Here is a 23,079-nt window from a genome sequence, read left to right as displayed (position 1 = left end):
TTATTAGAACTGCATCAATAATTATTTGTTTGTTTTTGAATTTCGCGCAAAGCTACACGAGGGCTATCTGCGCTAGCCATTCCTAATTTAGCAGTGTAAGACTAGAGAGAAAGCAGCTAGTCATCATCACCCACCGCTAACTCTTGGGCTATTCTTTTACCAACGAATAGTGGGATTGACCGTTACATTATAACGCCTCCATGGCTGAAAATGCGAGCATGTTTGGTGTGACGGAGATTCGAACCCGCGACTCTCAGACTACGAGTCGAGTACCTTAACCACCTGGCCGGGCTACATGAATAATAGAATAATGCAGTGACTAATTCCTAGTAGATAATTTCTGAACTTCCTTAGTTCCAAATGACCTTCTGTAGGCCAACAATAAGTTTACGAACTTACAGTGCTAAAGTCTGGAATTCGATTCCCAACGATAGCTTTGTTTGGTTTCTTGCTTATTATTAAGCATAAAACTACACAATGAGCTATCTGTGCTGTACCAACTGCAGGTATTGAAACCCGAATTTAAGCATTTAAGACTTCAAACATACAAGTGAATCATTAGCAGGAACCGTAGTGCATATAGCGCAAAAAGACAATTGTGCAGCTTTGCTCTGAAACTAGCAAGAACAATATATGCATCAGACATTCATATTTTAAGGATTTTCTGATCTCTAGTTATGCTTTCTTGGTCTGGAGCGAAAATCCCTTATTTTATTTGGTGAAAGGTGTGTCCACCAGGATGGCGGCAGGTCCTCACTAGACAGCTCTGCCTCTAAGAAACCCTCTCCCCATCTGAGATATAGTACGAGGGCTGTTAAAAAAATACGCGGACTGACGTCATAAAACAAAATGTACTTTATTTAGAAGTTACAGGTCTGGGACCCCTTCAAAGTACTCTCCTCCCCAATGCACACACTTATCCCAACGGTGTTTCAACTTGTTGAAACAGTCCTGGTACGCTTCTTTTGTAATGTCCTCCAGCTCGTTCGTCGCATTTGCCTTAATCTCGGGAATCGTCTCAAATCTTCTTCCTTTCAAGGGTTTTTTGAGTTTGGGGAACAAGAAAAAATCGCAAGGAGCAAGGTCAGGTGTGTAGGGGGTGGGTGGAGGGTGGGGAAGAACAGTGATCGAGTGTTTGGCCAAAAACTCACGAGTTCTGAGGCACAAATTTCGCAGCAACGCGGTGCATCTTCAATTTTTCGGTCAAAATCTCGTAACAAGATCCAACTGATATCCCACACTCTTCAGCAAGCTCCCTGACAGTCAGACGTCGATTTGCCCGCACCAGGGTGTTGATTTTGTTGACGTGTGGGTCGTCAGTTGACGTGGAAGGACGTCCAGGACGCTCATCATCTTCAATGGACTGTCGACCATCCTTAAAACGTTCATGCCACTTGAAACATGCCGTACGATTCATAGCAACATCACCGTAAGCCGTGTTAAGCATAGCAAAAGTTTCAGTCGCAGATTTTCCAAGTTTGACACAAAATGTCACAGCAAGTCATTGCTCCTTTAGGTCATTCATTCTGAAATCCGCCAAACGAAAAAAATCGCACTTCACTTAAAACCGCGTAGCTAATACACAAATAAAGATATCTGCAATCGGGAAATGGCGTCGTAATCAGCTGAGCTGTGCAAACCTAGCGACACCAAGCGGATTCCCCTGGAACCAACTGGAGCCGCGCAATTTAAACAGTCCGCGTATTTTTTGAACAGACCTCGTATTTTATTTTAAGGTTTTTAAATTCTTTACACTGTGATTCCCACGAATAGGAATGCGTTATTTTTTGTACCTCAAGCTAATTTTTTGTCTCTCTTCTTAAAAAAAAATTCCATAAAACGCCACTGCAATTAGTCATTGGAAAGGTAACCTCTATTCTATTTACTTTGTTATTTATTAGCGACTACTTCTGAATAAAAACGTAAACCTTTCTTAACGAGTTACCTTCATTTTTCGATAGTAACTTCTTTCATGGTGTCATAACTTAGTAAATTCTAATACTTTCATTTAAAGCTTTTCTTCCTGGTTAATATCAAAACTATAACCATCTAAATTGAGGTTAAACTTCACTTTAAAAACTTAAAATACTGCATTGCAGAATAAGGTATCGTCAGAGAAGCCGTTAGTCACTGGCAGATGGGGATCGTGCCTCATTTCTATTTGATAGTACCACGAATCCACAGTTGGTGTCTTGAAAAAGCAGAATAGAAAAACCCATGATCGATATCATACTGAAACGCCAAAAATTCTTCTGGCTGTGTATCCGGTCCCCGAATTTTTAAATAGCTAGCGACGTCTCTGGATATCGTTAATATCATTACAAAACATACCACTTCGTATCTTAGACTCCATTTAGTTTTCTTTATTTCTTGTTTTTTACGTTATGTCTTCATTATATTAACATTATCTTCTTAATTACTATTATCAAGATAAAGAGCAAACCAGTTGGTTTACCTTCAATTTATCGTTGTATCACTACAAGGCTTTCAAGTTATATTGAGGCCCGGCATGGCCAGGTGAGTTAAGGCATTCGACTTATCATCTAAGGGTCGCGGGTTCGAATCCCACTCCAGTTGATGGTAGGTGGAGACAACTAGCTGCCTTCTCTCTAGTTTTACACACTGCTAAATTAGGGAAAACTAGCGCATATCACCCTCTTGCAGCTTTGCGCGAAATTTCAAAAAAAATAAACATTATAGTGGCAAAATTTTGAAAAGTAATATTTCAGTACTTTCTTTTTTAATTTAAAAGAAAATAAATTTGTAATCTAATTTCAAATCTTTCCCATAACGGGCGATAAACTTCGTGTGATTTTGTTCGACTTATTCATAATTTTTGGTTTTGTTTATTTTCATTTGCCCTGTAGAGCATTAATTATTTTATTATATTTAAGAGAGTTTGAATGCTGATTGTAGCCATTGAAAAGTTTAGTGAATTATCCTTAAATTTGTTTGTTTGTTTGTTTTTTGGAATTTCGCACAAAGCTACTCGAGGGCTATCTGTGCTAGCCGTCCCTAATTTAGCAGGGTAAGACTAGAGGGAAGGCAGCTAGTCATTACCACCCACCGCCAACTCTTGGGCTACTCTTTTACTAACGAATAGTGGGATTGACCGTCACATTATACGCCCCCACGGCTGGGAGGGCGAGCATGTTTAGCGCGACTCGGGCGCGAACCCGCGACCCTCGGATTACGGAATTATCCTTAAAAGCCACATCATTAGTAAATTGATTATGGTCGGTTAGCAGAAATGAACTGGTATACATAATTCTCATAACACGTGCTTTCAGTATTTACATTAACCTTCCTACCATCCAGAAATGTTCTTGCATAGTCCATTTTGAGATAATTAAATTTTAGCTCAATGTGCCATACACTATCATAACATTTATATAATTCAAAAAAGTAAGCATTACTGCTGTATCAAACTCTTTGGCTAATCTACACAAATTACTCGTTGTTTGTTTTTTGAATTTTAAAATTATTTTAGGTTTCTGGCAATTTATTTATTATTTTTGGAAATGTGAGTAGACTAATAATGAGTTGTTTCGGAAAACGGTTAGTAATATTTATGGTTTTGTAAATGTTAGGTATATATATGCTGGCTTTCCTCCTTTACGGTACTTTGCAATATTTACATGTTTTCAAGAGCATAGATATATCACCTGATATTACAGATGAGCTGACGATAGCTATGAGTTATTTGTGTAAGTTCTGACTACATTTTAAACAGAATAAGCTGTATATGATCTTGCCCCTGGGTTTTATTTTTTGCACGTTTTGTGTAGATTTGGTAATGCCTGTTGTGAGAAAGGTTTTTGTGGTATATGCAAATAAAGTACCAAGTTAACAAATAATGACTTGTAAGCGCAGTTTCTCTCCTAACTACCCCTCCAGAAAAAAAAAACAAAAAAAACGCAACTGCTCAGAAATTATCAAAAGTATAAAGCAGGTGCTTCAACTCTCAACTGTGACAATGGTTCTGGTAATACAGGAAATGAATTCTTACAATTAGCGCGTTTTGGATGAGTTTATTCTTTTGATATTTCACTTCCATGCTGCCTGGCATGGCCAGGTGGGCTAAGGCGTTCGACTCGTAACCTGAGGGTGGCGAATTCGAATCCCTGTCGCACCAAACATGCTCGCCTTTTCAGCCGTGGGGGCGTTATAATGTGATGGTTAATCCAATTATTCGTTGGTAAAAGAGGAGCGCAAGAGTTGGCGGCCGGTGGTGATAACTAGTTTCCTTCCCTCTAGTCTTACACTTCTAAGTTAGGGACAGCTAGCGCATATATTCTTTGTGTAGCTCTGCGCGAAATTAAAAACAAACAAACAAACATTTCCATGCTTGATTATTATTGACAGTTTTTTCTTACGTTTTAAACCTCGCTTATAATATTTCAACGCAATCTCATGACAACATTCTTTTTGATCTACAAACCTTATATTCTCAAACATCATATAGATAGAAAGCTTGTATGCTTAGTTTTGTGCCATACCTAAGAAACTATTATAGAAATGGATATCGCCTAAGAAAGGTACTACTACCCACGACCTGAAGAGCGATTCTCATCAAGTATCGTAAACACAGAAGAAGCCAAATTCTACCTAAGAAAATCAATACACCAAGAATAAAGAATACACCACTTTAGTTAAAGAAGTTAGAAAAAACCCGAGCCTTGAAGGGGGGTCCAATCATGAGAAGAAATATCGATATAATCTAAAGTAAACGTTCTCTCTGGCTGTGTCCCGACCTTGTTCACAACATTCTCTCATTATTCTACCTAACACATCGGCCTATTACTAAAAACTCTATCATTCCAACATAGATTCTTGCTAAGCCAGCTGCAACGCGTCAAGTAACCTGAAATCCCTACTATTATGTTCTCTTCACCAAAAGTACTAGAGCTAATGAAATCCTAATCCATAAACATCCTTGAGAGTATCATCTACCCATAAGTTCTCGATTTTCTTTAATCTTTTGTGCCATACCTGAATAAGACAGACACAAGTACTGTTGGATCATGTATTGTATTTTCTATAATAAATATTATTGTGCTTAAAAAACAATGCTTTGTTAATTTATTACCATCATGTGTGGGTGCGTAAGCGTCAGCGGAGGGGTGAGAGATGAAATTTGTCCTTCCTGAAAAATGAGAAACATAATTCTTTCTTTATTCATTAAGCATATGTGTATGAAACTTTTATTCAATTAACAATTTCACATTACTCGCCCCTTCGGAAAAATTTACCCCTCCCAAGAAAAATGTCTGCGGATGCTTAGGTATGGGTGTTACTAAAAAGTAGGATATGAATAAATAGCCGTTATTGTGCTCGAATGTGTTCAATTGTCGAAGAAAAGTTGTCCATGTTGCTATCGTTTAGTGTTTTAAATGCGTTTTGAAGATAGGTATTAAAATCGTCAGCTTTATATTTGCTAGAATATTCCCGTCTTTCGTTATGTACCAGTGTGTGTTGTTTAAGCCACTGTTTGTGTGGCGTTTAGGATTCTTGCAGAAATCGTTAGGATAGTTTTTATGATTTAACCATGAAGTGAACTGATACCAGTTTGTTTCATTTAGTATTTTGTCACGTACGATGATGTGGGTGCATTTATATCTACTTCTGTATTTGATCGGCAGATTTCGTGATTTTTTGTGTTGCAAATGTCAGTGTGATAATTGAAGTTCATCAGCTTTGGAAGGAAAAGTAAACGGTATTTTTACGTCTAGATATGTTGTATACTGTACTTAATTAGCCAGCTTAACCTTCTTATGGTTAATATCTAGGTTAATGGAATTTAAACGTAAGTAGGTTTTTAGATTTACATAAGATAGGGAAATAATAGCCATCGATATCATATCTGAAGTTAACATATATGAAACAGGACGAGATAACGGTTGAACATATACGATACCGATCATATCATTGGCAAGGTTTTCTAACCTGGTATTGCAACTGTCAAGAACATCAATGAGGCGCTTGAAGCTGTTTTATCTGTAATGCATTCAAAAGCTCCATGTTTGCTACTTGTTATAAATAATTATATAATCATTCACTAGGAATACATCAGCGAACTTGCTTATGTTGATGTCAGGCTGAGTTTGCCTTCTAATTATGGCATTGAGCAACGATTAACACTTTTGATCTCCACTTCTTTATACAGTATAAATCGTCATCTACTGAGACTGGGAACATGGCGTTAAAATTTACACACAATAATAAATAATTTAGTGAAGCAAAGTTAGTCGATAAAATATTTAGAAAATAGCAGTAGATTGCTACCGACCGCTTACCTTTTTGTGGTCGGTGGTTCGAAATTACAGATGGCGCTACTCTACCTGGTCCGCTCACTGAAAATGTGCTGGGACAGAACTCCATAATTGGAGGAAGGGAGGATGAGCTTTGGCTAGCACTAAAAACTCCTTTGTTGTGTTACCATAACCATGTAATCTGTCCAATAGGATATTGTTTTCTCAGAAGTTCAATAACTGTACGACTGCTTTGAGAACAACGTGGACCAGCAATAATGAAAAGAGTAAACTGCTTTTGATAAACATGAGAAAACAAATGCTTCATTAAAAGTTTAATTAATAAAACATTACGAATAGAAACAACTTTTTTTTGTTAATAAAGTAAAGCTATATCTGTTTTGGGGGAGTTTTTTCTATACAGCCGATCTACTCATATAAGTCTACTTTCTGACACTGTTTTTTTTTTTTTTAATTTCGAGCAAATCTAGTCAAGAGCAATTTGAATTGCCATCCCTAATTTATAAGTCACAAACTAGAGAGAAGGGAAGAGGTCAACACTACCCACCGTCAACTCTTGGGTTACCCTTTTACTAATGAAAAGTGGGACTGACTGTTATATTATAACGCCCCCGCTGATGAAAGGACAAGCATGTTCGGAAACGGGATTCGAACTCGCGACCTGCTGATACTAAGAATTCCACGAGAATGGTAAAGATTCAGCAATGGAGACGATATTAGCGTTTTCAATGTTTATGGGCTAATATTTCTTTGGAGCAAGCCCACTTGAATGTTGATGTAGAAGATAGTAAGGGTACGTTTTTAAAGTGTGCCGACAACATTTTAATTGGATATGGCAACAAGGACGTGAGGTACTTTTGTTAATAGAAAATATTGTTAAGAAAGTTTCCTTGTTTTTTCCTGCATCAGCTCAGCAACCAGATCAGAAAGAAAATTTCCAAGAACCATAATTTTGTTTTGTTTATTATTTAGTTGTTATTGAGCTGTTTGTTCAAAGTTAATAGGTTTGTCATCATGTTTTATGCGCTTATTTTGGTGTTTAGTGGGTTGCTGTTTAGGGCTGATACATATTTTGTTGGAAAAGAAACTAAGTCAGAGATCGACGTGATTTTTTGTCCTTGTTTTGGAGATTTAGGTGTTGCACTTGTGTAGTGGTTATTCTTTTTATATAATGTGGACATACTCTTAATAAAAAAAAAAAGAGTTTCTTCGACATACCAGTGTTATAATGGTTTATTGTGTAGTGAATCAGAATTATGTATATCGCACAGGAAACTTACAAGTAACAATTGTTAGTACTCCGTGAGTTTATTCGTTGAACTGTACAGTTTAATAGAAACTGTCGTTTGAATGCTTGGAGCTAAATAAACAGATGTTCTTGTAACGTAAAGGAATATTAGCAAATAAATATGAGCGGAATCGACTGTAGTATAAATAGTTATCAACAGGGGCGTAATTTAAGGGTCATCAAGAGTCGCAAATACAAAACCTACGCTTTGTTTGCGACCCCAGCTACTTAGCTTCTATCAGGAAAAGATTCATCGCAACACAAATCTTTATACATCCATTGGATCGGATCAAAATATGAGCATTTAGCAATATTACTCGCTACGCCCTGACTGATTTCTTTGCAGTTTGATAACTGGATGTCGTACGCCTACCAGTCACGCACAGATTGATAGTTTTGTAAACTGTACTTTCAGTATTTTAATTAATTACGTTGATTGCTAGAGAAAGCTGCTTACACGAAGATGGTACTAGGTTTAGAAAGTTTATAAACCTTGTCTATAATACTTGGAATATTCATGACTAAAAGAGCAATGCAAAATGTTATTTACAGGCTTAAGAAAATAAACCTAGCATTGTGTAAGTGTGGGAAGTATTATAGGAAAATACTCTGTGTGGATTAAATGTGTGTGTTTCTGGAATTTCGTACAAAGCTATACGAGAGCTACCTGCGCCTTAAGGTAGTAGTGTAAGACTAGAGGGAAGCAGACTATTCATCACCACCTACCGCCAAATCATGGATTACTCTTCTACCAAAGAATGGTGGGATTGAACGTTAGGCTAATATTAAAGAAAAACAGATGAAATGAAGTCTAATTATCCACTGGTGTCAATATCCATTAACTTGTTAACGATATTTTTGTTTCTTTCGGTTAAGTGCAATAAATTTAATGTAGCACTTTAGTGGCTCAACGGCAAGTCAGGAGGTTTATAACGCTAAAAACCGCGTTTCGATACTCTTGGTGAGTACAGTATAGAGAGTCTATTGTGTAAAAAGTAAAAAGTCATATATTTGAATTAAGTCAGAAGAAAGCGTAAGATAAGAAACTGTGGATTACCAATTATTTTGTTAAATTTGGTTGCGGAAAAAGATAATTATATTTGCTTTCGTTTCTTTATGATCTTACAACACATACTGTTATCAGATCCTCATGTTTAACAAAGCTTAGTTCAATTTTCGGTATTTTTTTTATTCTGAACGCTATCTAATAGTTCAGTTATCGAATACGCATTCCATTTGTGGATAGGCACTACGCGAGGAGATGATAACCCAATAGTTGTAACGTATGATGGAAAGCCTGTTTATAATAAATTCCACAGATTCGTATGTAGGTAGTATAGTGTTTTATGCCCTTCGACCTACATATAAACTTTACGCAATTGGCTAATTGTAAAGTATAATGTAATATGTAGGCTTCATTTGATAACTTATTTGAATATTTTCAATTTAAAGCACCACACGTTACCAATTCACTCTTACGCATATGATTATTCAGTTTTTGGTGTGTATATTATGATTTATACATGATAAAGTATTATGAACGATTCGTTTGATTTAAACACCCAATAAAATGAACAGGATTTTCTTTTCAGATACATATTTTATTGGAAACGCCGAGAATCGGTGAACGTTTCACGTTTTATTTCTAATATCACTCTTTTTTTTTCGACAACTTTTGTAAATTATACACCACGCGTTATCACAAAGTCTGAACTGAATCAGTTCTATTATAAATACACAAACTCAGCAGAAACGCCAACAAGTGTAAAAATGTCATGAAAGTCAGGCTGAAATACTTTATACTTTTTATAAAAACTGTGTGATTTTAATTTTTGTGATTTCGCATTCGTAAAGGCCATATGCGTAGCTACCTTCACTTTTGAAGATGAGATCAGTGACACCCTCCCAGCTGAAAGAGCAATACTCATTTTAATTGATATAGTGTGTGTGTGTGTTTCTTACCCCAAAGCCACTTCGGGCTATCTGCTGAGCCAACCAAGAGGTTTGGTTTATTTGTTTTGAATTTCGCGCAAAGCTACTCGAGGGCTATCTGCGCTAGCCGTCCCTAATTTTGCAGTGTAAGACTAGAGGGAAGGCAGTTACTCATCACCACCTACCGCCAACTCTTGGGCTACTCTTTTACCAACGAATAGTGGAATTGACCGTCACATTATAACGTCCCCACGGCTGAAAGGGGGAGCATGTTTGGTACGACTGGGATTCGAACCCGCGACCCTCTGATTACAAGTCGAACGTCTTAACCCACCTGGCCATGCTGGACCGCGACCAATGGAGTCTTCAGTTATCTTCAAGCTAGGATGATCGTTTTATTATTCGTTGTGAGATACAAGATATTTTTCTTTTTTCACTTACACTTTTTCTCATCTTTCTTAGTTTTATAAAGATCATGATCGTCATATTAGTATTTTTTCATTCTAAATGCATCAACATGAGGTGCTACCAAGTTTCACGCGGAAGAGTTGAGTTTTGTGTCAACTGTTTAATTACTCTGTTCATTTAATGAGATAGACCACGCTTCCTGTATCATGACTCGGTGAACACACACAACACACTCACTTCGTTTTTCTTCCTGTTTGGGCCTGGCATGGCCAAGCGCGTAAGGCGTGTGACTCCTAATCCGAGTTCGCGCCCGCGTCGCGCTAAACATGCTCGCCCTCCCAGCCGTGGGGGTGTATAATGTGACGGTCAATCCAACTATTCGTTGGTAAAAGAGTAGCCGAAGAGTTGGCGGTGGGTGGTGATGACTAGCTGCCTTCCCTCTAGTCTTACACTGCTAAATTAGGGACGCCTAGCACAGATAGCCCTCGAGTAGCTTTGTGCGAAATTCCAAAAAACAAACAAACAAACAATCTTTCTGTTCAGCTGAAGAGAAATACTTTTTGAAGAAAAGGCAATGAATGAATTATATCATGCATATATAGTAATCCCTATCTATTTGTAAAACTTTTTCTATGGAAGGTAATATTGAAATTGAAAAGTTTTCAGCACTGTTTCTCACAGTTCAACATTGGTTTCTTCCTTTTTTTTGTATAATTTTCGCGCAAAGCTGTTATGGTTTTCTGTGTTAGAAAAGGCAGCTAGTCAGCAAACTTTTGGGCTGCTCTTCTAGCCCTAATAATGAGATTTGATTGTCACCTTTATAATGCACCCTTTATCAAAGGTAATGAATAGGTATTCGTAAATTGCTTTATCAAAGGTAATGAGTAGATATTCGTAAATTGCTTTATCAAAGACAAAACTACGTTAAAACGCCATCAATTCATCAAAGCTGCCCTATTCGTGCACGTGCTCCCCAGTGATACAGCGGGATGTCTGCGGACTCACGCCGTTAAAAACTGGGTTTCGATACACGTGGTGGACAGAGCACAGATAATGATTGTGTAGCTTTGTGCTTAATTTCAAATAAACAGTTTGAACTCTTGACTTGAGGTTTGATGACGAAATTCAAGAAGAAGTTTCCAGCAATTTTATAGTACTGTTGCGCACCTATGTTTGTTTACATCTCTCTCTTCGTTTCCCATTTTGGATTTCTTATGCCAGCATAACGCATATTATTGGCTGAGACAGGAGTGCACGCTCTGGTATTACAGGAGCTAAAGATACAACTTTATTATTATTCTTAGATGAAACCTTAGGATATTTCCTTACAAGGGTACTACTATAACCTTGTTGTTTTTAAATTCAAAATTCTTATAAATAGAAGTAACAATTATATTTTATCTTTTGACTACAATTGAACATTCACTAGAGGAAATTTTGGTTTTGTCAACATCAACCTAAATCATTTTCTTTTTCAACAACACAAATGCGTTTTTCAAACAAATTACATCCTAGCATAGCCAGATAGTCAGGTGCTAGACTCGCAATCTGCGGGCTCGAACTCCAGTTCCACAAAACATGCTCTTCAGTTGTGGTGTCGTTACATGTGACTATCAATTCCACTATTTGTTGAAATTCTTTAGTACCCCAAAAGTTTGCGGTGGGTGGAGTTGACTGGCTGTCTTCCCTATAGTCTATCACTGCTAAATTAAGAAACACTTCCCAATGGCACGGCGGTATGTTTACGGACTTAGAACGCTATAAACCAGGTTTCAATACCCGTGGTGGGTAAAGAACAGATAGCCTAGTTTGTAGTTTTATTCTTAATTCCATAAACAAAACAATTAGGGACGGCTAACACAGAAACCTCTTGTGTAGCTTTGCGCGAAATTCAACATAAACCAAATCAAACAAGTTTCTTCCATAAATAATGCAGGCATAATTTCACCAAAACTCGAGGTTTTGTAAATTCAAAAAAACTATTTCAAATAATTTTTTTCGTCAGTTGTCACTCCTGATTTTGTAAATATTAATAGTTAATCTAAATGCAAAATAAATAAACAAAAGCAAAATACTAGATACAAGTCGATTCTTCTTGTGTTAGTTATATTAACTAATCGCGACTTTGGGAATGTTGTAAATGAAATAAAGTCTACTGTCGTCTGTGTGTTTGATATATATGCGTTATGTACCATGATATTTTACTATAATAAACCGGAAGTTTAGACTTGTTATACAACCCACCATTTACAGGAAGTTAACTTATTACTGATCATGCGCTGATACCACACCCCAAAAAAAAGGCAGCCATATTTGCCGCGTTTCAGATATTGGTTTAATCATTCGAGTAAAACGGTTGTTTGCGTATGTGTGTTACCAGTTGTTTTGATAAAGTTACTGTGGATATAACTGCTGATTATTTTTTCACATTACACGACAATAATACTTTTTTGAGGTAAGTAAAAAACCTTTCTATATTATCTGCTCTCCACCTTAAACTTTAAAAATTAATATTTGATTTATGTGAAACTGTAAATTGAAGTTTGTATTAAAAGAATAGGCTTACTAATTGTAATAGTAATACTACCAGTACTGTTGCCTAATATTGTTAATAATATAACCATTAACGTTATTACTGTGTGAAATATTTTGCATTTTATGTCCAGATTAGTAGATTTTTATATTTTTATTATCTTAAGACTAATTATTGCATGATATAACACGCGCATAACAATTTGAATAAGGAATCATGTGGTCTTTCAAAGATCAATCAAGGCTGTCCTTGAATGTCTATACTTGAGTTAAAAAGGTGAGTTTCAATTTTTGTTTTTTAGGAATATATCGTTTACTTTAAAAATAAGAGTCTTATGTCTTACACTGTTGTGAAGTGCCAACCTATACCACTGCCAGTGTTAGTTCAATAACTGTACAGTTTATAGTTATATATAATAATAATAGTATATTATAAAGTAACTTTCATATGAAAAATTGCTCTAGTGCAACTTCTCTGAACCATTACCAACAAGGGACAGTATATTTTCTTTAATAAGATCATCATGTACACATTATTTCAAGTGAAGCCTCACTTGTGATTTGTATAACCAACTTTTTTGACTTGTAATAAGTATAACATATAACGTTTAGAGACAACAAGGGACTTGTTGGTCCATCTTGGCTGTCCCATCCTCTAATCCAAACTAAAACTATTAGATAAAAAAAAAAAGACATTCCTTATCATTCATATATGTTAAAATTTAAAAAAAAATGCTTAAATTTACTGGCTTCACAACTTCCAAAGGGAACCCATTTTATAAGCCAACCACCCTGTTTGTAAAATAAAAACATAGCTGAAGATGGCTTTTACCTTGCCTGCATTTGTGTCCCCTACTCTATATTTCTTGCTGTTAAGTGTGAAAAATGTTGATCCATCAACATTATCAATTCCTTTTACAGTCTTAAACACTTCAATCAGATCCTCTCTTGCTTTTCAAGAGAAAATTTTAAGAATCATAATCTTTCCTCATATAATAACCAACCTCTTCATCCCAGATGCCATTTTAGTAACCCTTTTGTGGACCTTTTCCAGCAGTTCATCGTCTGTCCTGAAGAGCCCAAGACTGAACACCATACTTGTTGTTCTATCCGGTGACCTATACAATGAAATTATAACCTCTTTACACTTGTATTTAATATTTCTGTAGATACAACCTAAAATTCTGTTTGCCCTGTCACTAGTAACAGTACACTGATCAACCATGACACTAAGATCCTTTCTTTCACAACACTGTTAAGGTTATTTCCATTCAAATTATACTTGTAATTAAAGTTATGGTAACTCATGTGCAATATCTTGCATTTATCATAATTAAAACCCATCATGCTGCTTTTTTGTCCAACTCACTAAATTTCTAAATCCTTTCATAAAGCTGTAGCATTCTGTTCACAAACAACAACACCCAAGACCTTTATATTATCAGCAAATTTTAAGTAATTTATTGACTATTCCTCCTTCTGTGACATTAATATAATAAAAAAGAACAGTGGTCCTAAGACTGAATCCTGAGGTACACCACTTGCAGCATTAATCCAATTTGATTGAACTCTATTTTTAACAACTCTCTGCTTTCTTCCATCAAGCCACTTTTCTCTCCATTTAGTTAACTTATCCCTCATGCCTATAGAGACAAGTTTCTTTACAAGCTTTTTATTTGGCACTTTGCAATATTTTCTCATAGTGAAACTGTTGACTATTCAATAACATTCTGAACTTTGTTAAAAGACTTTGCAAAGTATCTTTTATCAAATTTTCCAAAATTTTTCCTATGCCTATTGTAAGACTAATAGGCCTATAATTACTGGGACATTTGCTAATTTATAATATGTTGGTACTTGTCTGCTATTTAAGAACTTCCAGAAAATTGTGGCAAGTGGCTCGTATATTTTATCCTTTATCTCCTTTAAAACCTTCAGGGAAATATCTGGCCCAGGAGCCTTATCATTCTTTAAACTTTCCAGTTTTAACAAGTTCAGAATTCATGCAGTTGTCTTGTTCAACTTTGTTTTTATCCATTACTTGCCCAAGATGAGGAATACTGCTCGAGTCTTTATTATTAGAAACTGAAGATAAAGCAGAATTTAATAGCCTAGCCATTTCATAACCATCAGATACAAGCCTTCATTTATCATCCCTCAAGGGTTCTATTTCCATCCTAATGTTTTGTTTATCCCTAATGTATTTAAAAAAATTCTTACTGTTAATTTTTATGTTTTAAACCAGATGTTTTTTCATATGCATTTTTGGATGTTTTAATTTCCTGTTTGACCAACTGTTTTTATCTTCTGTAATACTAGTCAGTTTATATTTCTTACACTTGTGGTACTTTTATTTAATTTCATCTTTCATACCCTTTGCCAGCCAATGTAAGTATATTGCGGTGCCCTTTTCAATCTAGAAACACAACTAAAATTTTATTATCCTTACAACTAACAATAGAACAATACCTCAATCAATGGCTCAAGTGACTTGTTCAACACTAGTAACAGGGGTCCAGCTCGACTGAACTCCAACAGTAAAGTTGTACAGTCTAGTTAACTAGGCTTTTCCAAACCCCTAACAATGTGAATTTCTTAAATAATATTCCTTGTGGAATCTTATCAAAAGGTTTTTGAAAGGCAGTGTACCCTAGGCTAAGTGTTAGTTCTCTAAGGACAACAACGTCCTAAGGCTATAGATATAAATAACAATTATGTAATTATGGACTTCATGTTAATTAGGTAATTGAGAAATAAATGTATGTTTTTGAAAATGGAATGCTTTTGGAAGTTTTATTGAACTACAGTGCTAAATTAAATCATCATTACTCCTTGTATTTATTTTGAAGTTTGATATTTGTGGATTACATTTTGTAAATTCAGTAAGTGGGCTATTTGCAATAGTTGTGAAAATATGGTTCCTGTTAAATAAAGCATCCATCATATAGAACACTTATTGAATGAGACATGCATACATGCTTATCACAATATTGTAAACCAAGAAATAAGATGATACTGCAATACTTTGAACCATCCTCTAAATTGTATAGTGAAATCAATGTTTCAAAATTTGTTTCATATGCTGTCAGGTGAACTGCATGCATAGTGGCAGTTAGTGACAGTATAGGGCCTGTATGGATCCCAGGTAAGTATCATTTATGGCTATGTACTCCATTTCCCTATTTTGAAAACAACAATGACATGTTGACTTGGGATTTCTGCTGGACATTTACATAAATTTATAATTATGTAAAAAGATGCACAATGAAAAAAATTGTTGGGGTCCACATGCTGATGAGGGTTAAAAATCTTAAGACTTGTTGAAGCTATCAAATATTATTATTTTTACTATCATATTTAAATTTAAATATGAATCACATCATAAACACGCATTCAAAATTGTGTGTGTATATACACATTATATATTTCATGCAATGATTGGTTTTCTTTCAACTTTTAAAATTGTTTAAAAGTACTTGCACTTTAAAGTACCAGTTCAGTAAATTGAATGCCACTTTTTAGTTTGGCATATTGTTTAATATTATAAGTTTGTTATAAAGATTTGTATTGTTAGCTTAATATATACATTTAAGACAACATAAATCACCAAATTTTGAGATATTTTATTGAGGTTATGGCCAAAAATGGTGTTAGCAGTGGAAGTGCCCACTTCATGATTAATACATTCAAATCTTTAAGTGGAAACATTAGAAAAGTAGAGTTATTAGCTATACAGACTGGTAGGTGGATTTTTAATTTTTCTGAAGAAAACTTAATATTGGTTGAAACGTTTCTTTACATTAGAATCTGCATTTATGTTTGTACAGTTAATTTTTTAAGTTGCATATATCATAATGGAATATAAGCATTCAAGTTAAACTAAAATATTTTGGTGCATTAGTTTCTAACTTATTGCTCAAAGCTGTGATAACACAAATAGAATTGGTGTGTTTCATAACATGATTTAGAATCATTTTATAATTGTTTGGTTTTTTCTCTTGGGCTTATATTTTTCTTTTACGTATGAATTTGACATGTAAGAAACTGAGCATTATGAAAAATAGTATGTTCTAAGTGACTTAGAAGTTTTATTATGAAAGTAATAGATGGTATATCTGTAACCTTACGTTATGGAATTATAAACTATTTTGTGGAATACTTATTGATGCTTGCACGTGTGCACACACACACACCATCACATGCAACATATTTATTTTCCTCAGTTTTAGAAATTCTGTAGTCATCTTGTATGTAGGTTGCTGACCATTACATCAAGGTTTGACTCCAGGTTGTTCACTGACATACATTCATGTGTAGACAGGAACTAAATAAAGCAACTTTATAAACTTTTAGCAAGATAAGTAAAGCTGTTTTTTTTTAATTTGGAGCATTTACCTCATGTTTAGATTTTGACTAACCCTTGTATCTATCTGTTCTCTTCCTGGATCACTGCCACATGAATGTTGCAAATGTAGGTGTGTGCTTGATTGTCTGGTTTTTTTGCCAAATTTGTTTGAGTAAACCAGTTACAATTTTCAGATTTAGTGTGATATAGTTTGTATCTACTTGTACAATTTTAAGTACTGTTTGTTTGGCTTTGTAAAGAGAAAAAAAAAATCTAAAGTCTGCATGTGGCAAATATCCACAAGGACCTATGCTATTGGAATCATTATTATTTATACCATTAGTTTTTTTTAGCAAAGAAAATAGATAAATCTCATGCTAATGAAAAATATAAAAACTGTTTAGCTCACATTCAGTGGTACAAAGAAAAACTCATGTTGACCATAGAAGTGCACATGTAAAGAACTGAGTAGGCTTTCTTACAGTTCTGAGACATGAGTAATATACTAAACATGATAATGACTTCATTGTGTGTAACTTCAAAGAAAGAAGTTAGTATATGGTGTTCTATTTAAAGTCTTAAGGGTAATAAAGCATTGAATTATAACAAGTCAGAAGATTGAATATAAAAACTATAATTTTTGATATCTATGTCCAGAGTTTAGAACTAGGTTTTAGAGCCATATGTCAACAGGGCTAGTGGCTGGAAAATCTATCACCCCAGAGTTAATATTTATTTCAAGAGAGGAGAATCTCTTAATTGCAGTGTAAGCTAAACTTGTGCAGTAACTTGTTAACTTTGAAATAAATAAATTAATAAAATAGCTAGAGTAGATGGTAGGTTGGAAAAAACGTTGAAAGAAATAGTGGAATAGTGTATTTCCTGAAAAACGAACGTGTTTAAATTTTGGCTTTCATGGGGTAGATTCAAGCATTGTAAGATTATCAGTGTCATTGTATAACTTCCTGTGTAGTTCAACATTAGGTGTAAAATCTTTTATATATATATATAAAATACACTTAAGAGCATTTTATAATATGACATGTTTTTTCCAAACCCACATTTGATGTATGTGCTGTTATTGAACCTTGATGTTGTAATTGGGATTTTGAATATTAATATTTTATCACAAAACAGTAACTTAAAATTAGTTTAGTAATAGTATTTTGAGTAAAGGATTTTGCTTTTCTTAAACAAACTCCAAATATTTTAGTGCAAAAAGCATGGAGGTTAATGAGCATGTTTAGATACGTGGGAACACTGATTCTGATCTACTCAAGTGATTTATAATGGTTATCCAGTTTAAGATAAAATTTTCAAGAGCATATGAATATATGTGCATGAAAGAATATTTTGCGGACAATTGATGTGACAGTGTTTTCTAAGAATCAAATGATGTAAGTGCATACATGTCAATAAATGTGTGTAATTTAACAAAACTTTTTTTGATTTGAAGTAATTTTGTATATTATGCCCATACAGTGGAGGATGAATTACCTAATGCCATTTATTTAAATGAAGCAAAAACAAGAAACTGAAAATTGAACACTTAGGTTTTTATACTTTTAAAAAAGTGGTGTTAGTTTTTTTTATTATCATCAAAATTGTGGAGAATGTTTCAACATTTTTACCACATGACAAGAACATTAACTGTTTTTATAAATATAGAGAGGTAGGAAAATACACATTGTTTTCAATTATTTATTGATAGAATTAATTACATTTAGAAAAATACCAATTTGCCACAGGTCAGTATTTGTTTTGTCACGTGTAAGTGGCAATCATTTTGGATGTTGTGGCTTTAAAAAATGGTAACTGGAGCAGTATCTGTTGAGTACAGTGGATGGTGAATGGTTAAAAGGAAGGAATTTGCCCAATTTAAGATTTAACTGATTAGTTGATTTCTTTTAATTATCCACTAGGCCTCTACAGATATTTTCAAATCTGAGACAGGTCTGATACAGAAAAACCATGAATTAAATTTTGGGTCAGTTGTGGGGTTATTGTATGTGATATAGAATTTTATACAAAAAAAATAAATGGTTTGTTATTAAATTTTATTATATGACTTATATAAAAGTTAAATTTCAGTATGCGCAATTACTAAAATAGCACACTGAATAACTCTGATTCAGGTGAATTTTTGTAATGAAAGAAAGTAAAATAAAAAATCATTGAGGTTTTGTTAAACCAAGGAGGTTGTTTCAGAATAACTAATTTATTCATGACTACAGTACTGTACAATGATAAACAAATGCCTTTTGATGTGCTTAACCTAACTTCACTACTGTTTTTATCAAGAAATTGGGACTAAATTTACTACTTTAAAACAATGAGTGCATGGTGATGACTAGATAACAAATATCACTTGATAGCATTACCTGAACTAGCTCTCTTTTGCCCCATCTGACCCTAAACACACACACACACACACACACACACACACACACACACACACACTGGTTGAATTGAGAAAAGAAGAAAATTAAAACGGCACAAAGCTAATAACGTATAATTACAGCCCTGTATTCCTGAAAAAAACATAAAGCTCTAAATTCATCATTAAAATCCTAGAAGCAGTTTGATTTTGGACTCAAAGAATGTGAAATAATTTTGGATTTCAATGAATCCAGGACTGATAAAATGGGAGAAAATACCAGGTGAGGTGCCACAATGAAATTTATAGTTCCCATTGTGATCCTGGTATCTGGCATGTTTAAAAATATCTTTTAACCTGAAAAAATTGTTAGTTTGCTGTTCAAAGTCATTAATACACCAGTTAGTTCCCTAAATGAAACATATAAAATAAACAGTTGTAGAATTTATACTTCTATATGCAAGTTGAAAAATGTTCCTTTTACTTACTAGTGAACAGGATGTTTTAAAAAAGTGTGGCTTTTTTAGTTCTAGAATAGTATTAAGTAAACCTTTCACTGTGTGCATAAATTCCTTTTTTTTTGTTAGCTTCTATAGGTAGACCACTTTATTGTGTTAGTGCAGTGTACTGTGGTACACGTTATGGGTATTAGTTTGCAAAAGCAGGATTTTATAAAGAATGTAGAAATGTTTATTCATACAAATAAAGGTACAGTCAGTTGTAATAAATCCTAAATTTCTTTTTAATCATGAAAAACCTTTGAAGAAGTTGTAAGCAGAAAATTTACTTAGGGCAGACAGATTTTGGTTCATTGTTTTCAAATTGCATTTTACTTTAGTTCCAAACATTTGACTTGTACTCTTTTTTTTTTGGTCAAGTAAAATGTATACTTGTTTCTTCATTATAAAAACAAATAATGCCAAATGTAAAAAGAAAGTAGGTTTTTGGCCATTTATGTGTACTTTATTCTTTTACATGGAATAATATGATAAAAAGAAATATCCTTGTACTTGAATAATGGAAGTTTTTTCTACATGCACACATTTTGCATTGAAATATTTTGGGTATCAGTGTCAGGAAACAATTTGTGAGTGGTCAGGCCATTGTCACAGTAAAACAATGTAACACAAAATATGTACAAGGCACACTATTGCTTTTAAAGCTAATGCTAGGAAATCAAATCTTGAATCATTTTAGCTTCAAGTAATTCGTACATAAGGTGTATTAAATTAAAAGAAACATTTTAATACATAAACTGCCATGAAAAAGTGGTTAGGGCCATGGCCTAAACTGGCCTAACTACTTTATATGACCCTTGGTAGGGTAGGTACTTGTATTTTGATAGATCTTTAATTCTTAGCATTTAGAAAACCTCAAAATGGCTCATTTTTATTTTGACGTATATCATAAATGGATGTTTGTTTATTTCTGTAGGTATTAAGAAGATTTGTGAAGTGTTTTGGAAAAAACTGTTTAATCTTGCATATAAATTGAATTTTTTGTTTGTTTGATTGTTCATAATACTAGGTAGTTTTGATTACAACAAACTGCTAATATCAAAATATTTATTTTAGCATTGAGTTACTCAGTTTATTAAATGTATTCTAGGAAATATAAGAACATAAGGAAAGATTGATAAAGATGTTAGTTTTGCTTATACTGTAGTTTCATTTAGACCAGTATTATAATGTCAAGTGATCACGTATAAATCCATTTTCTAAGCAATTAACAGATGAACTATTTACTTGGTGCAAAGCATTGAACTGAAAGATTAATTTTATTTAATTGTTAGCATTAGATTATAATGTCCACGTTTTCTAGTTAACTTTCTTGTCTAGTTAGTACTTAAAAATAAGTGATAGTGGGAGATAACCTTAGTATCATTGCCATATGAAAGACAGGACAAGCATGTATGGTGGCAGTATTTTAATTACTTGGATGAGTGGAATAATTAATTTAAAAAGTTGTTCTATTAGTTTTTTTTTATCATCAGTATAATAGGATCTGAAAAATTAGTGATTTCTCATTATACTGATTAATGTAATTGCTGCTTATAGGTAATGTGTTATGGAAATTAATTGGACTCCCCTATATAATTTCAAATTTCAAACCCATTGAACTATATTGGCAAATTGGCTTTTATGGTTAAAATAGATGGTCGAGTATTTTCCATGGGGTACAAATTACTCTTAATTGGATTAAGTAGTCCATAAGTGAATGTTGAAGAGAATTATTGATATTTTGGTTTTGAAGGACATGGTATGATAGAGAGAGGCATGGTATGTGTATTTATATCTCGGTAACGCAAGATGTTTGGAGGCTATAAACTTTGTCTCAGTGTTATATATAGTATAAGTGTGTACTTTGTATTAGACTTAGAATATCATATAGGGGTAGGAAGAAAATCTAAAATTGGATGTGAAGTGTAATATGATTTATATATTTCCTTTTAAAATTAAAACACCGAAGCTTCTAAAATATTAAAATTTGAATTATGAACTACATTTGAATGCATAGGTCATTGACAGATATTGATAATAAAATCATTTAATTAAATTTTTAATGTAAATATAATGTCTTTGGTTCTCTGCCACTACTGCTGCACACACAAGGTTAATGTTTCCTTCATTTTCAAATTCACTTAAAACTTAACTGTTTGTATTGATCTACTGCCCTGAATAAAGACTACATGTCTATAACACTCAGTTTGACAATAAACACGTAAAGTGTTATCAGTGTAATATAACAATATTTTTGTGATAGCTTGATAATGAGGAATGTGAACATATGAAGGTTGCATGCTTGAGTTAACTTATCTAGTAGTATATACAGGTGTTTGTATTTAGAGTAAATAAATTCTCTAAGTATAGTTACTGAACATGAGTATTATACATGTAACTGTAGGTAGGTGCAGTCTTGTAACTTGCAGGGCAAGTTTGGAATCCAGATGTAAGATAGAGAGAAAAACTGCTTCAGTTTTCTAGGTAGTTGTAATGTTCAGTTTTTAAATCAAATGTTTGTCTGTGACCTATCACAGAGAGTACGCCCTGGGGTGTGTATTTATAAATGGTGACATCATTCAGACCAGGATGTGAACTCCTACTACTTGAATGGTTCTACTGAGTGATCATCACTTGATATACATTCTGGAAATAACATTACTCTAAATTATTATGAACTTTGAAAACTTTCTTGACAAATAATTTGTATGTCACACTGTTTATTTTCACTTGTCTATCATGTGTTTTAAAGGAAACTAAACATTAGAACCTAAAATATTTTGAAAGAAACAAGTTCCTGCTCTGTAAGTGTTAGTTAGACCTGTGTATACATAGCTGAATACTGGAGCATCTTCACTTGTTTAGTTTTTGTGCCCAACTCTTAAACTAACAAAAGAAACTTCTAGACTATCTGTATTTGAATTGTAGAGGTCTTGGGTACCTCTGTGTCTGAATGTATTAGCCTTCATAATAAGTAAGTGCCCAAGCCACCAGTATTTAAATTCTACAGGCTGAAAGTGCTTATAAGTGTTCTGAAATATGAACATTTATGACTAATAAAGTAAGGCCATCAAAGATATATTAATTCAGTGCAATAATTAAGAGTGTTTAATTTTATTTGCTACATTGTACCATAATCATTGAAAAGTTGCAAAAACTTGGTGGATAATTTTTGAAAACAAAATTATTAATGAAATAATTTGTACACTTTTTTAGTGTATCAAATATGCATTGTCCAGTTGTAAATGTCAGTGGCTGTTGTTACTTAAGTATTATACTATAATTAAAAAAAAAACCACATGTTCTTGATTCACTTTTGTTCACAGTAATTCAAGTGGAGGCTAATCGGGGTACTTTACAGGACTACAATAACTTTCCTGTAATCAAATTTAAAATTACTGTAAACTGAACGTATAGTTTTTATT

General features: G+C 33.8%; 1 protein-coding gene across 1 annotated transcript in view; it reads left to right on the top strand.

The window, feature by feature from the left end:
* Nucleotides 1-12,158: 12,158 nt before the first annotated feature.
* Nucleotides 12,159-23,079, top strand: part of LOC143250702 (moesin/ezrin/radixin homolog 1-like) — a 57,952-nt gene continuing 47,031 nt past the window's right edge. The window contains exon 1 of the mRNA XM_076501607.1: nucleotides 12,159-12,355. The gene's annotated coding sequence lies outside the window, so the exon portion shown is untranslated. The remainder of the gene's footprint in view (nucleotides 12,356-23,079) is intronic.

The sequence above is a fragment of the Tachypleus tridentatus genome, chromosome 5, assembly GCF_004210375.1.
Source record: "Tachypleus tridentatus isolate NWPU-2018 chromosome 5, ASM421037v1, whole genome shotgun sequence".
Lineage (NCBI taxonomy): Eukaryota > Metazoa > Arthropoda > Merostomata > Xiphosura > Limulidae > Tachypleus > Tachypleus tridentatus.
This window is presented reverse-complemented; position numbering and strand designations above follow the sequence as displayed.